General features: G+C 36.2%; 1 pseudogene; it reads right to left on the reverse strand.

Annotated features, from left to right (window-relative positions):
• Positions 1 to 857: 857 nt before the first annotated feature.
• On the reverse strand, positions 858 to 9,980 carry LOC140857178 (putative glucuronosyltransferase PGSIP8; annotated as a pseudogene).
• Positions 9,981 to 14,031: the final 4,051 nt, after the last annotated feature.

Genomic DNA, 14,031 nt, shown 5'->3' on the forward strand with positions numbered 1-14,031 from the left:
TTTTGGTGTTTAGTTGATCACACTAGGATATTTTTTTAATGGTTAGGAGATTTTGATAGGGCCAGTTTCTTTGTGGTACTTAAAAAATATCGTAAAATGCTACCGTAAAATGCTAGTATGCTTATGTAGGCATGTCAAAAAAAAATTAAATAAAAAAAATATATAAATTTTAAAAATATTTAGGCAGTTTGGATAGCTGTTCGGTATCTAATCATACACAACAAAAAAATACCACAGAGAATCCCATCTCATCAAAATAAACTTCCCACCCTATGCAGAGCATCAATCGACGGTTGTCCGTTGAAAATAATTTGATGGAAATCTCTAGGCATCTAAATTGCCTTAAAACATATTTGTAGAAACATGGTAGTATTTCGATGTCAAGTTTAACGAAGAAATCAATTTTTTGAGCTGAGATGGATATTCTATTAACTTCCTCTCGTCTCCAAACAGCGGACCAAGCAATTGCAAATTGATGCAGAACACGGGAAGTTATGCATAATACATGGATATTCCAATGTCAAGACATCAAGATGAGGACAGTTCTTAACAATTCTGTTCTAGCTGCTATGTTTCTTTTTCTAAAATTAAATGTATAATAAACATGTAATGCTGACAATCTGGCTGTACTAAAAAGGTATACGATCATACACTGCAACTAGCCCGTTCCAGAGAGCCCAACTTCTGTATAGGAACAACGCGTGCAGCCGAATCAGTGCAATTGCCCAATTCCAATTTGATCAGGCTGCAATTGATCTAATAAAGGCTGAAAAACAGTACACAACCACCAGATATCTTGCGTTACATTGGATACATTATTGCCTTGCATATTTTCTTAGCTGTGTAACGTGGGTCGATTTGTGTGGACCCTAGTCAGGTGAATCTTTATTGCAGAGAGGAGGATTAATCTTACCCATCCAAAACTTATAGAATGAAATCATTAATTTAATACCTACACAGTCGCTGCAAAGGGCTCCGAAATTTTTTGGTACAAGTACAGTTAGATTAAATCTTGGATCAAGGGACTTGACAAAACCTAATACTTTAATATCCATGCGAGAATTTTTTCCATATCAAGAGGAGGAAAATAAACGAATTATAAAAATTCTCTATTTTACCAGAACCAGAATAACCCATTCCAATTTCCCTCCTCTCCTCCTGAAGGATACTGCAATCCCCAATTCTTGCCATAGAAGTCCTGTTCGTATGGTATTGAAATAAAAAATAATTGCTCATAGTGTCACAAAGCTGAGACAAGCAAACAGCCAAAATCATCAGATGTATGAGATTGCCGATCTGATCACCTCCATCGCAACTTCATCCACATTTATCAATATAGCTTGTTGAACTCGGGCAGCTGTGTGGATTCTGCCAATTTTGGAAAGAGGCCTCCCTCTCGAGCAAGACTTGTAACGAGGCCATTACTTCATCAATGATGTCCACACAAAAGGAGCACAGCAGAAGGCATAGGCAACACTGCCAAAGCCCTCAACACCATCCGAATACCAAGGGAATGCCATCACAAAAAGTGCACCGAGTATACCACCAGGGTGTGAGCACTGGGAGTGGCGGCAGCAGGAAAGCATTGATCACAACTGAAGCAAGAGTGGACGCACCAAGCATATAGAGGGACCAGCCAGAAGTGGGTGCACTGTTCGGGGAATGAGAAAAAAGGAACAGTGTATGCAGCTAATATGGACCATGTTGCTGCCACCTTGAGCATGCTGTGTACAACAGCAAAATTCTTCTCAGGGCGCCGGTTATAACATAACTTGGACAAGCTAGGACGTGCAGCCGAGTGAGTGCCATGATCCCGATATACATTACTGACTGGATGAGTATCACAGGCACCTCTGATCCATACTGTTCACAAAAAAAAAAAAAAAAAATTCTCACACACAAATCTTGGAATGAAACAACTTGTGAGAACTACACCTAATCAAGCATGCCAAGTTTCTTTAAGAGGGAAGTCACAATCTGATTAATGCCAAGTCCATTCAGATTTCAATAACTAGATTAAACTATCCAAGCGGAAGATGCTTGGTTTTAATGCAGTCTCCCTAGGTGCACGGGTGTAGCCTACAAGCTAGCAGATGTTGCTTTTGCTTACCCTATGGTATTTCGACGTTGCTCATGCCATGATAAGCCCAATGGTAGGACAGGCCAGGACCACCAGTACCAAAGGTTTCAACATGGTGCACTAGGGAATGTGATACACTATTTGGTCCACAGGGTATGCTCCATCGAAGACTCAGGTCTGCACACAAATAATATTATATGTTATAAAAGCAAAGCCAAAAATTTAACTACAGAAAGGCATGACAAGAGAAACCTCAGTATTTAGTCAGATGTAAGGGTAACAATCACAAAGGAGCTTCCGAAGTGTATTTAGTGGACATTTACAGAAACATGGTGGACAAGAGAGGAACCAAGCAGCAGTTATCAGACTTACAGTAGTAAGAAGCATCCATCTGGTATCCCAAAGGAAGTCGATAGGTGCCGTCAAGCTTGGTACCATTCACTGGTGGATGAAACATTGGCCGATCAAGCAAATCTGGGAAGTAACTGGCAAGAAAGCCTTGATCTGCACCATCTGGGTTCTCACGCCCAATTGCTAGCTCATGAGATGTCTTGAAGACATCCATTGAAGGCTGCAAAATGAAAAAAATGAAGCAGGGAATTACAATTGAAAGATTTCATAGTTCGCCCTCTTCTAATATCATAGTTGCCTAAAAGCTTAGAAAAAAGAGTGCATGACAGTAATGGAATCTGGAAAGCTATAGAAAGAGAGAGAAGCAAAAGGGGACATGAATAAGCATCAGCGAAATTTTTCTTGAATTTAAGGCATTCATTCTTTGGACTCTGTGGAATTAATATGTTCTTGAACTAAAGAAATGTTTGATCTTTTCACTCAATAAGCACAACTAGTGGCCTTCAAGACTAGTCCCAGAAAGGATTCCTAAATATTTTAGTTTCTGCTGTTAATCTGATCCAACAACTCATCTCCAAATAAAGATGTTTGATAGCATAGGAGTTTGACATCCAGAATATTGGTACCAGCTTTACCAGTCAAAACCATTCAATGTAATGTGGACAAAAATAGGCAAAAAAAAAAAAAAGGCTTGTTGCTAATTATGCCTCACCGTACAGATTCCAGCAAACTGCCAAGTTGGAATGATTCCACATTTAGAAGTCCGCCTTGAACTTGATGATAATAATCCCATAGAAAGAACCTATTTAAATTAGATCTGTTAAGCTGGTAGGTACATATAGTGGTGTGAAAAGGCTGACCAATTACTTGTCCTTATGACAATAGGTCATATGGGTCTCCATCATCTCTCTCATTTGTTAGAGAATTTTTTTTCTTCATGACAAGATTACTACATTCACTTATGATTAATGTATTAAATATGTCTGGTGGAATGGTGGTGAATTAGTGGCATTTTTTTTTTTTTTTTTTTTTTTTTTAAGTTACAAACCGCTACCCCCTTTTTTTGAGAGGCATTAAAGTCAATGTACACATATGCCTTATATTTATAGGCATGATGATACTAATTTCAGAGATTACCAATTGTACATGAAACCTGATCTTTCGGGCATGATTAATCCTAAAAAGATAAGACTTCATAGAATATCAGTCTTAATCAGCATTTTTAAGTACCAAACCATATGGAGTAATCGGTGTCTATACTGGTATGTGGCTGTTTTTTCTTTTAAATTCTCTCTCTTTTTTTTTTTTTTTTGCGTGTGTGGTTGGGGGGCGGTGGGCGATGGGAGTGTATACATACAGGGATGAGGCACGATACTGATACTTACAATATTGGTCCTAATATTTAGTAGTTGATAGATTATCACTTGCAAAGCTACCTTTGGCTATGCAACCCATGCATATTCATCCTAAGGTTGAAATGTTGCTCATTCCATTATGATTTATTTGACAATCATGTGTCTACCAATAATGAGTTTACAATGGTCACTATCAGTCCCCTAAAATTTGAATGCAAATATTCACCCATAAAGAGGACCTTTAAATGGATGGTGAACAGAACAGGATGAAAGGGTTATGTACACAAAATCCAGATGAATACAAGGTTGAATGCATTCTTCTGAGCTGGGATCACCATATCTCCAGCACCACAACACATTCCTAGTGTCATGTAGATCTTCTCATATACACTTAGCATAGATCAGCAGAAAGCCCAGATATTTTGGCACTTGCTGAAATTCAAACGCCTGCATACAGCCTTCAGTCTTGATCTTATTTTTTGAAAGATGAATAAGACTTCTTCATGCACTGACACATATTAAGTTCACATTGCTGTTGTTCTACGCATTCCCCTCTTAATGCAATGCTTTCTTGGAAAGTTTGCCAGAAAGTAGTTAGTTGCATAAGTCCCTAGAGGGTATAAGTGGTTCATAGTCTTTCTGGATTTTCAAGTCACAGCCAAGTAAATCATTGACAGTTGTGGGATCATTGGCAGCAGAGCCAAGTAAGTCATTGGCTCTTCAGAATATTTAAATGTTAATATCAGTAAATCCACAACATGGCAATTTAATGTAGAATTTGTTGGGCAGTCTTCATTTGTAGAGTAGACAGCTAAAGGTATATCTTCATGGCAAGCTTACATTTGGCCATATGGACTAGATACAAAACACTTCTCCATTCAATATTTGACATAGAAGCAATTAAAGAAATAATTCATTAAATCTGTGGCAGCACGTAAGGTAACTTAAGCCAACAAAAGGGAGTAACACTAAGCCTACAAATGAGTGGAAGCAGAGATACAGGAAAAAAATTTGCAAGTTCATGTTATTGTTCCGTCAATTGTAATACAAATAACAAACAAATTGATGGTTGCAGCCTGTGTTACCTCAAATTCCACTTTTAAAATTTATAAAAGAATTGTGGGACACTTGGACATGGAAAACAGAACATGACATGATTGGTCAATCCATTTCAAAGTGTTACCTCAACATTCACTTTTAAAGTTTATAGAAGAGTTGCGGGACACTTGGACATGGCAAAGCAGAACATGACATGATTGGTCAATCCATTTCAAAGTGTTAACTAATATCAGCAGAAAGTGCTGGCACATGGCACTTTTTTTTGGAGTGTAATGGAGAGGTCTCTTGGTTTCAAATACTAGACATTCTAAGCAAAGTGTCTTTGTATTTTAAATATGAAAGCTATCACACTCAAAATATCAGCTTAAGTATTTAAACACATCTTAAGCACTGTTAATGTGAACCTGAAAAAACTCATGACTTCTATTAATGTCTGTTACATAGAATATATATCTCTTCTTCCCTTTTTCAGTAGGTATACACGTATCTATGTTATTCTGTCCCTGTGCCTAGATTTTGGATGATGCTATCTCTGACATTTAAGGACACTTGGGCCCTTGGAACTCATGCCAGGTACCTAGGTAACACTAGTTGCATTGCCCCTGTTTACAAAATCAGTGGAAGGAATTTTAAAGCTACTCGATAAGTCATCTAGTAGATCACCTAGCATAAACTAAATCACCAAATACAAAATCTATCCTTAAAGATATATCCTAAATATACTTTGTCTATAACAAAATCATCTAATAATAGTAAAAGCGTAAATCACGCACAAAGCTGGCTCATGACCATGTGCTTAAACCCCTCATAGAAACAAATTGAGCTGTGCCTCCAAGAAATAGCTAAATAAGTTATCGTGTTATTGACTTTTTTTGGTAGGATTCCATTATTGGCTTTTAACATGTTAAATATTATAACTATCAAAACTTACAAATGGCTCCATAAGTCTATGTATTCTTCAAGTTATATAAAACAGCACCCCACCCACCACCACTATCCACCCTCACCGTCCAACTATCACCCCCACCCTCATCTTTGCTATGCTCCCTATGGTCAGCACCCTCCATAGATGGAGGCTGTGGTCAGTGCGACAAGCATGCTTCCAAAGTTGTCATGCTAAAGCTTGGATCATGTTTCACCTTCAAAGTAAGATTTTGCAATTGGATGCAATTTTTACTTAAACTTATTCAAAACCTGATCATACAGATTCTATACGAACAGTAAGCAATTATCACATGATCAATCACTTTAAATTGGTGTTGGGAAAATTTTTATAAAAAATGACTTTATTTGTAGTGTAATTCAGAGACTTAAAGCGCCAAAAGGCATGCAGGCAGAGTGGTAGGCACATCCCATAGCTGGAGCAGAAAACCCAAGTATATGAAGGCAAAGCATAGGCATGCAATTATACAAGTCCAACAAATCCAAACAGCAACTTATCTGATTATTCCGAAAAATCTGATAAACCAATAAGTTCATGAGATCCACATTCCTAAAGGGAAAAGAAAGTTTTGACACTTGTCAAATTAAATTTGCTGTGGAGCAAATTAAAATTAGAGGTTATACCTGAAGGACAAAGAGGCCAGTGTGGAAGATGCAGGGGTTAATGAAAACAGCACAGAACTGCCCACACTGGAATAGCTCATCGGTTATGTGGAGGAAGATGTTATCAGAGTCAAGCATGACAACTCTGTCGTATGCTACCAAGCTCCAGGCATACAGCTTATTAAGTGTCAGTTTAAATCTGGAATTGAAATTGCCCTGCTTCTCATATGGATTCTTCAAGTTCTCCACTGTAACCACCTTCAACCCATCCTCCTCCTTCCTGTTAACATGAGTTGGTAATACATCAGATGCCTGAGCACTAAGAAAGAAGTTGAATCGTCAAATTAAAATTCAAGTGTTGTGAGTCTCATCAACCTCTAGATTTAAGTCTTAACTCACCAAAAAATAGGGATGGCAAAATCGACTCGACCTGATGGGTATGCACCCTACCCAAATCCGGTCAAACCCGAAAAATAGGATTTGATCGGATTTGGGTTCGGATTTGGGTAAAATTCAAAAACTGTAGTATGGATATGGATAGGGTATGGTAATGCTGTTTTCTACCCAAATCCGAACCCGACCCGAACCTACGGGTATGAATAACACCCGAACCCATACCTGAATATATATGTTTATAATTCTGTTTTGATAATTCTGTTTTGGTTGATAATATGCATAAAATTATTTTAGTTATTTATATGTTCTATGTTGAATTGTAATTCTATTTCTATGTTTGATTTCTATAAATCTGAACTTATAAATTATGTTCTATGTTGAATTGATAATTTTGTTTTGATTGATAACATGCATAAAATTATTTTGGTTGCTTATTTTTTTGGGTATGGGATAGGCATGAGGTGGGTGTGGATTGGGTATGGGGAAATGGGTTACCCGTGGGTATTCCCGAACCCGTTGGATATGGGGATGGATATCTCTTTTCTTATCCGATCAAGTATCGGATAGGATTTGGGTATAGAGTATTAAATTCGGATTTGGGGATGGGTAGTACAATACCTGACCCAAACCCTACCCATTGCCATCCCTACCAAAAAGCTATGTTTGCTAGTAATATTAATAGATCGTCAAGCATGGAGCAAAAGCATAACAATATACTTAAAATCTCTCTCTATGTTATTAAGTTTGCACAGAGGCTATAACTGCCAAAATTTATCAAATTTGCACAGGGAAGACATGAGATTGTGCTTTCCATCTATGGATGTCCATGGACTAGGTCAGGGCAAAGTGTATCCCAGATCTTGAATGGTCCAAGAAAAGACATGAGATTGTGCTTTCCATCTATGGATGTCCATTGACTGGATCTGGGCAACGCATATCCAAGATTTTGAACAGTTCCAGCCAAGATCAATATAAAATTAGATGCACAGGTCCACCTATTTACATCCTTCGAACCAGACCAAGATCAAGGTTTGTATTCCATATGATTCTATTTTTAATAGCTTTCTTCACATTTAATTTAACTAGATAAAACAAAACAATTATTTACCTTTGTTCGGCTGATTACTTCAATTAGATTTACAGTTCCCTCAAAAGGTGAAATGACATAAATCTTGACATATATTGATGGTCTTACATTAGTGTTACATGAATACATGAAAGATATGAACATATAAATGCACCAACTATTTTCTAACAACCAAATCAATTGAGATTAGAATGGAAACTAAAATTGGATTTTACAATTAACTGCGACCATCTCAACTCAATTTAATAGGATCATTCAAATCCGACCATTTCTTTCTCATATAAAAAGAATATTCTATCAATCCACCAGTCCGACATTGTTGACGATCCATTAGATGAACGACCAGTCCAATATTTATAACAATCGATCCATCATATGACGACAACGTGGACCCTATCCTTTCCTGGCAATCCGAAAGCAGAAAGCCAGAGACTGGGTTAAAAACCAGTTGGTGTGGCCAGCAAGCTGCGGACGGTCGGGTAGTTGAGAAGAAATGCACCCCCCACCCAATGCAAGGAGTACGATTTGGTAATTATGTTATTTCGTGAAAAAACGGGGTACAATTCGCAAACATGGGGTAGTAACGGAGAATTTCTCCCCAATAAATCGGGTACGATTTGGCAATTATGTTGTTCTGGGAAAATTATGGGTAGATTTCAGAAACATAATTTTTTTTTTTTCCTTCAAAGAACGCGTCTTCATATTTTCAGCTTTCAAGCAAACAAGAAGTCAAAATCGTCGGACTCGGAAGCGAAGAGCCATTTTTCTTATAAAATTTAAAAACGAAAATAAAAGCAGGGAACATGGGAGAAGGAATAAAATAATCGGGTAATTCGGGGAAAGTAATCGAGACATAGCTCTACTGGTTCGTCATCGTCTTCCCCGCTTGCAGGCAAACAGCTACCATTAATCAAATTAGAAAAAATATAATTTGTAAAATTCAAAAAAAAAAAAAACGAAGACGAAGACGAAAAAGACAAATCAGGCGGCATCCATCGAGCCGTGGCCATCCCCTCCTGCCATAATCTTTTTAGCCGTTGGATCACACCGTCCGATAGCTGCAAATAACCCCTCAAAACCCCTTTTTTTATAATATATTTGAAAAATCGCCCCTATGTCCATGGCGTCTACTTCGTTATTTTTCTTTGTTTGGAAAAAAGGGGGAAAAACATGCGCCCAACAAAAAAAATGTACCAAAAAAAGTGGGCAAAAACCTAAATCCGCTCCTAAAAAAACTCGGAACAGAAAGCAGATGTAACCGGGATGCGGATATCAGGGGAAAAGTAAAGGTGGAGAGCTTAAACGTGGAGAGAGGGGGTGAGAATGAGAAGGCTCACATGGTTTGGACCCATCGGATCGGGACGTCGGCTGAAGCATGACAACGCGATCGGCGGCGACGCCGAGCTTCGCGAGCGATCTCATCATCACCCGCGTCGCCACATAGAATTCGTAGTCCCGCGGCGTCCCCATGTACATCATCGCCGCGTACGCGTGCCGCAGTGGACCACGCCTCCCTTCCGCGCTCCGCCGTCGCAGCCACGCCCGCAACCCACGCCACCGCCACCAACCTCCACAAGAACCTAGCCGCGTCCGCCTCCCGTTTTCCATTTCTCGAAACCAATCTCGCGAACAAGAACAGAGGGGTGAGAGCGTGAAGCAGTACAAGACCCTATCCCTGGGCTAGCAGAAATCGGATCTCCTCTTCCGCTCTCCCTCTCTCACCCTCCCATACTCCGGATCTCGGCCGCCTCACAGCGCAGCTCCCCCGCCGCGACGGATGGCCTCCGACGGTGTTTCAGCGGAGTCCGTCGGAGTTCATTGCCCGGGGGGGCGGTTGGAGATTCACCGGAGAGAGCGAGAAGGAATGAGGGAATAAGAAGAGATGATGGGCGAGAAGATGATGGGAGAGTGGGTTCGCGTCTTTTTTGGCTACCACGGGAAAAGCGGCATCGAGGAAGTGCGCCAAAGAAAGCAATAAAAAGACCGGATTCATTAAATAAAATAAAATAAAACAAAACCAATCTTATGGGTTAATATAAGAAGGATTTATCTATCCGGTTCTCGTCTATCTTTTGGGGAAAGAGGCGGGTTCCCCGCTCGGCTCTCTTGCCTCGTGGATGAGGAAGACTGTCGGTGTGTCACCGGAGACAGGAACTGGCCACGTGCATATGTCCACCTGGCACATCGCTTGATATGAGAGAGACCTCGGCAGACAGTTGCCGAGTTTCTCCTTTCAGAAAATTGGCTTGCCCAATTTCCAAACCTACGAAGGATGAAATATCCGATCCCATCATTTCAGAATTTATAAATGAAAATATCCTACCAACGAAGTCGACTCCAAGAGGCAGAGCATACCATACGTTCGATGGGTTTGCTTTGTGTGGCCACACTTCTGAATTAAGCACAATTTTCTCAATAATAAGAAAGGTTAAAATTTGAATATGTTCTTTTATAGATAAATTTTTTAAAAATTTATATTTTTATATATCAATATTTTTCAGACAATATTTATATAAAAAATAATTTATTTATATTTTTTTTATAAAAAATAATTTTAAAATCTATTACTCATTTTTTTTTTTACATTACTATCTTCTTGGATAAGCTGCTAAAATTTATCCATAATATCTTTTATATTTTTATTTTGAAAAAGTAGATGATTGGGATAAGGATAGAGTATTTTATGAATAAAATTAAATATCTGCTTTATTGATTGATAGAAAAATAATTTGGCCACTTTCTAGATGGATAAAATTTTTCTTTATTTTATGGATAAAGATAAGTTAGTCAATAGGATAGTTAATCAATTTTTTCATGATATTTATCTACAAGAAAAAAGATCTTTATTAAAAAAATTTATTATTTTTTTAAAAAAATTAAATATCTAAATCTCATATTTAGTAATGTTTAGTGCACTTTGAATACGTTGATTCATCCTCCTTTATCAATCAATCGATAAATTTGAAGGTAAAAAGGGAAAAAATGATTGAAAATTTTTTTGTAAGATTTATGGTGTAGCAAAAAGCTTGGATTGATAGGCCCAAGTTTAAAGTCGATCGCTTACTATATAAGGATAGAGCCTCGACAATATGAAACCCAATCTGATTTTAATATATATTAATTTTTATCATATTTTGAGAAAGTATGAGAGACAAGGTGTATTAGGTTCGAAGAGGCAACTCTATTCCTATACTCCATCTTTTTTTTATCATAATAGAATCTTTACTCCATCCTCATCTATGGATGTATACCTATGACTATACCATACAAATCTATGTAGTATTTTTCCTTCTTTCTATCTTCTTGAATTTCTTTCTTTTTCTTTATTTTAAGCTCTAAGTACCTTATATTGTCCAAATCTATTTTAACTAATAATCTCATATTGGATGTTTAAATGCAAGTAGACTAATAGAGTTTTAGGCCTAATTAGGCCGCACTCCTCGTCTCGGCTCTACCAATGAAAAATTATTGACAATTTTTTGTGGCACTCTCTACACATTTTTTTAAAAGAAAAGTTCAATTAGTTTTAAAGGCCTTTTGAATTTTTTAATTAGATTTTAAAGTTAATATGCTAAAACCTGCTTTGAAATCTCCAGAAAAACTTTAATTCAGATTTTTAAAATAAAATTCTTAAAATATGCAGTTGTGAAATTCATATATAAATTAAATTTTAAAATAAATTCCTTATTTCTGATATTCTAAACATGGCGCAGAAATTTCTAAAATACTTCTTCAAATTAAAACCATTATTTCAACTATTTTGAAAATTGTGCAAAAATCTAATTTTATTAGTTTTCTTTTGTTATTTTTGCTATGCACACTATAATATTATTGTTTTATATAAAATATTTAATACTTTGTTCAAAAACACTATAGTACACTTTACTATATTTTAATAACTTAATTTCAAAATTATGAATCCTACATATTGAAGTGTGTATAGTATTTAACCACTATCCTACATTAATTGGAAATATATACTATTATTTAATACAATTTGGAATACTCAGCCTATTATTGTTATCATTTAAATTATTAGTATATGATGATACATAAGGTACAATTTTTTTCCCAAATTATTCTTAAAATACGGTATAACAATTTGACAAACTCTAGTGAATAGAAGATTGCAATAGCTAAATTGCATGTTAGGTATTGAACTTAAAAGATTACCTATCAAAACTCTCATTATTAATACTAGTGTTCACATGACAAATATAGAATTATGCTCAAGTTGAGCCTCCATGTAGAAACTTCCATAATTGATATTAGTATCCATTAACACCAATTCCATACGATGTGCGAGATATAGCTCTTTTTTCAATTAGTTTGAAATTCAACATGACAAGATAATAAATTAGAATAAATAAAAAACTTCACTGATGAAATTTATGTTTCTCATGAAATTTTGAACTCCAATAGTAGCTAGGCATATTAACACCAACATTATTAATATTTGTTGCATATTAAATCTATAAAATTAATAAATTGAACCTTATTATATGTATGTATGTAATAGATTTTCTCCTTTTAATTAGTTCATTTATTATTTTTTTAGCTTTAAGTTTAAAAATTTGGTGTACTTTATTGAAACCTATTAGTGAAATACTAAACAAATTAGGACTAAATCCTAAGAACCTTGTGTGTGCAGAACCATTAATCAACACGTATACCATAAAATGGCTTCTCTTGAGGAAATCAAATTTGAAAAATTCAATGGCTTATTTTTCAAGAGATGGTAAAGCCAAGTGAGATGCTAGCTATGCAATTCAGTTATTGCATAACATAATAGAACACCTTCTTGTTTGCCAAATTCTCAAATAGCCCCTATCACAAGTTTGTGAGAAATATGTTTTTCTGGTTATCAAACTAAAAACCCTTAAGAAATAGACTTTTATTGTTGTTATAGGATTCTTAGTGCTTTATCCAATTCTCTTTATGATGCTTACCTTCCAACCAAGACTACTAATGAAATACTTTGGGATATCCTAGATACTAAGTATGGAACTGACAATGCCAATATGGACCGGATGCAAGATCTCCTTTGAAAAACCGAATTGATTGGATAACTTTTTAAGAGCTGTAAAATTTAAGTCTTGACTGACTCTCTTCCTCCATCCTAATCAAACATTTTGTGAGAGTTAAGTTATAATCAAGATAATTTTACACTAATGGAGGTTATTAACTCCTTCAAATGAATACAATCAATACCAAGTGACATTCAAGTCCATTAGACACCTTATCTATCATATAGTATAGGTGGTGTAGAAGTTTTCTTTATGATTTACTCACTTTAAAAATTTAAACATTTCGTGAGGGACTGTCAGAGAATTTTCTTGTTTTCTTTTGAAAAAGGTTTAAATTTAATCCCACATTGTATGTTTAAATGCAAGTAGACTTGCATTTTATAGTCCAAAGGTTTGAGGATCAGTTGGATCTTATGCATTTAGGGCCATTTTTTGAGATAGGCATTAAAGCATTTATTGAGATAGCCATTGAGGACATTAGGGACCTCTCTAGGGTTTACCTAAACTAAGTTTATATAAAGGTTCAAGATCTATGGTCTCGGATACAAGATCGATCAAGCCTTGCATGAGTAGACATTCTCTTCCGAAGGTCTTTCTTTCTATTCTTACAAATTTTGGAGAGCTTTTTTTCTCTCTCCTCTTTTTCTTACTCTCTCTTCTTCTTGGGTAACTAAAAGAGTCATTTTGAGTCAGATTCATTGTACTTCCGAGACAACCTTGCCATACACCTGTTGGAGGATCAAATTTATCCATAAGACTGTGTACTTGCATGCCTCATTCCAAGCATACCTCTCCAATTTTTTTATATTATCTATTTTTATATTTATTTGATATATTTTATTTTTATTATATACGATTATCAACAATTTTAGTATAATTTTTAAGATAAATTCTAATAAATCTTTGATGATTGCTCCTTGCAAAATTTAAGATTTTTCTCACTGCATCTAATGTTTTCAGAGAGGACGTGAACTAAGAGTTTTCAGTCCAATGTGTGAAAAAAAATGTGTATTTTGGTGCCCACATTTTGAATTTTGAGTGGTTGCAGCCTCTAAATATTGGCCCCTGATATTTTTATCAAAAAAAAAAAAAAGGAGAAAAAGAATTCTTGACTGACTCTAAAATCACATG

Source organism: Elaeis guineensis, chromosome 4 (genome assembly GCF_000442705.2).
Source record: "Elaeis guineensis isolate ETL-2024a chromosome 4, EG11, whole genome shotgun sequence".
NCBI lineage: Eukaryota > Viridiplantae > Streptophyta > Magnoliopsida > Arecales > Arecaceae > Elaeis > Elaeis guineensis.